Below are 2,457 nucleotides of genomic sequence, written 5' to 3'. Positions count from 1 at the left end.
GACGCACGTGAATCCGGAAGGGCCTGAATCAAATATGGTAAGGTGTCTTAGCTAGTGCCTGTTCGTATAGTGATTCGCCGTTTTTGGATGCAAGAACTTGGACTTGAATTTAGCTGCTATAAGGGGAGTTATGGATGTTTCTATTGTTGTATCCTTATCATTTGTATTACCAGTCTGTAAAGAACATACAGGCATATTCTGTAGCCGCCTCTGAGACAGGACCGGAAGCTGATGGTTACCTTAGTAACGATGTCGCGGTAGAAACAAACTCTTTTCAGACCGCTGACCGCACAATTACCTGAGGTAAGTATTGTACAATGTATTCAGCTGCTCATAGGATAGGCTATAGGACTACATTCTCTAATATACCATAGGGATTATGCGGTTTTCATGCCTTCTTAGGGCTAGTTCACACGTGGGCAAAGGGGAGGTTTTTGACAGCGGAATTCGCTTCAAAAACCTCTCCTTTAACATGGTGGTCTATGTAGACCACTAGCTTTTTTTTTCCTCCTAGCGTTTTCCGCCTGAAGAAGCGACATGACCTTTCTTCAGGCGGAAAACGCCTGAAGAATTGCATAGAAGTGAATGGGAGGCAAAAACCGCACGGTAAAAAACCGCGCGGTTTTCGCCTGCAGTTTCTATAGCACATATAGGAAAAAAAAACCCTAGCGAAAACCGCTAGCGAAAACCGCGTCAAAAACCTCGTCAAAAACCGCGTGGAATGCAAAAAACAGCGTCGAAAAAACTCCTCGAGGTTTTTTACCTCGCACAAATAAGCTAGGCGGTTTTCACGTGTGAACTGACCCTAAAAGCCACTACTTTTTTAAAAAAAAATTTCATTCATCAGCTCTGGGCTAGTTCACACGGGACATGGAGGAGGATTTTGACAGCGGGATCAAAAAGAAGCGACATGACCTTTATTCAGGCGTTTTCCGCCTGAAGAAAGCAATAGAAGTGAATGGGAGGCAAAAACCGTGCGTTTTTTTTCTGCGCAGTTTTTTGCAAAAATAAGCGACGCCTTTTTTTTTTTGTAAAAAACCACGCGGAAAAAAACGCAACGCAGTTTTTTCAGCCTATTCACTTTACAGGAGGGGAAAACAGCCTGGCTTTTTTTTAAAAAAATAATAATAAATATAATAATAAATTTTATTTCTATAGCGACAACATATTCCGCAGCGCTGTACAAATTGTAGGGTTCGAATACAGACAGAGAGATACATTACAAAGAAAGTCATTTCACACAATGGGACTGAGGGCCCTGCTCACAAGAGCTTACAATCTATGAGGTAGAGGGGGTGACACAAGAGGTAGCAGGGGCGGCATTGCTTATACAGAGGTCAGACACTTTTGTAATAGAGGTTATTGTCATTACACAAACATAAAACTTTATGAGCCGTCGACAGTCGTGTCCTTTAGCATGTGGATGGAGCTTGGACAGATAAAGTTATCCTGAGATGACATCATATCCTGTGGGGAAATGTGGGAGCGGAGACAGAGGAGGGTTAAGGGTTTACGTTAGACATTGTGATAGGGCTGTCTGATAAGATGCGTCTTTAGTTTGCGTTTGAAACTGTAGAAATTAGTAGTTAATCTGATTGTCCGGGGTAGAGCATTCCAGAGAAGTGGTGCAGCTCGGGAGAAGTCTTGTATACGAGCGTGGGAGGTTCTGATAATAGAGGATGTAAGTGTTAGGTCATTGAGTGAACGGAGAACATGGGTTGGGCGGTAGACAGAGATGAGGGAAGAAATGTATGGAGGTGCGGCATTATGGAGAGCCTTGTGGATGAGGGTGATAACTTTATATTTTATTCTATATTGAATAGGCAGCCAATGTAGTGACTGGCACAGACCAGAGGCATCGCTGTAGCGTCTAGCCTGATAGATGAGCCTGGCTGCTGCATTCAGAATAGATTATAGAGGGGAGAGTTTAGTGAGGGGAAGACCGATTTTTAAAGAGGACCTTTCACCATTTTTCCCAAAGGCAGTGTTATATACTGCCAGAAAGCTGACAGTGCGCTGAGCTCAGCGCACTGTCGGCTTTCCCGATCTGTGCCCGGTGTGAAGAGCTTACGGCCCGGTACCGTAGCTCTTCTATGGTCAGAAGGGCGTTTCTGACCATTAGCCAGGAACGTCCTTCTGCCTCGCGGCGCCTATCGCGCTGTGCTGTGGAGCCGGGAGGAACGCCCCCTCCCTCTCCTGATAATACTCGTCTATAGACGAGCTGTGTGAGCAGAGGGAGGGGGGCGTTCCTCCCCGCTCCACAGCACACCGCGATAGGCGCCGCGAGGCAGAAGGACGTTCCTGGCTAATGGTCAGACCATATGACCATAGAAGAGCTACGGTACCAGACCGTAAGCTCTTCACACCGGGCACAGATCGGGAAAGCCGACAGTGTGCTGCACTCAGCGCACTGTCAGCTTTCCGGCAGTATATAACACTGCCTTTGGGAAAAATGGT

Source organism: Leptodactylus fuscus, chromosome 11, assembly GCF_031893055.1.
Source record: "Leptodactylus fuscus isolate aLepFus1 chromosome 11, aLepFus1.hap2, whole genome shotgun sequence".
In the NCBI taxonomy this organism is placed as follows: domain Eukaryota; kingdom Metazoa; phylum Chordata; class Amphibia; order Anura; family Leptodactylidae; genus Leptodactylus; species Leptodactylus fuscus.
Note: the sequence above shows the minus strand (reverse complement) of the source record.